The following is an 818-nucleotide window of genomic DNA, read 5'->3' as shown; positions in this document are numbered from 1 at the left end:
GGTACCACCAATTGTCGTGGGAAACCCTGCATGGGTGACGACACCACAGACTGCTGGGACAAACCCATCGGAGTAAACGCGGGCTGCGGAGCTAACTGGCCCACTAAAGCTGTTAGCGCCTGAGCGAAACAAGCCCAGGGCGGCTCCTGTACCGGTGCTGTAACCGTAAGAGGCCGCGCCATGGACAAACACTGCCGGCAAAGGCCCTCCGCGCTACCCTCCCCCTCCGCTAACGGTACTTTACACGTGGTACACTGTAGCCGGAGGGGAAAATCACTTTCAGACATGATGGCACCACGTATGTGACACCTCTCACCAATTATATATTAAATAGGCGAGAGACCACCCTGCAGCACCGCACCGCAAGGGCTTAGCAGAAAGAACAGGGACAGTAACAAAGCTGACAGTCTTGTGAAGAAAAGTTACAGGCGGCAGCGCTAGCACAGTCACATACAATGCAAAGAAAATCAATTCCTGCACTAACAGCGCTGATCACTCAACTACACAGACACAGGGCCTGGTAGGACACAGCGCTGCATACACAGACCTGACCACAGCGGAGGAGAGGTATGCGGGGGGACCCAGACCACGATGCTTCCAATGCAGGCTTCCAGCAGCGTTCACCATGCTTCTGAAAAGATGGCCGCCGAGGAGCAGAGAGAAGGCTGGCCTGGGGGAGGAGCGCTGACACAGGGCCAGTCAGCACAGTGCAGAGAGGGCTGTGTGCAGCGGGGGAGGCGCCGGCTGTGAGACAGGGAAGGCGCGCTCCCCTGGCATGCATTTAACCCCTGGGACGCCGCAGCGCTACCGCTCTGCTG

Source organism: Taudactylus pleione, unplaced genomic scaffold (assembly GCF_031769625.1).
Source record: "Taudactylus pleione unplaced genomic scaffold, aTauple2 ptg000041l, whole genome shotgun sequence".
Classification (NCBI taxonomy): Eukaryota; Metazoa; Chordata; class Amphibia; order Anura; family Myobatrachidae; genus Taudactylus; species Taudactylus pleione.
The sequence above is the reverse complement of the archived record's forward strand: the minus strand, read 5'-3'. Positions refer to the sequence as shown.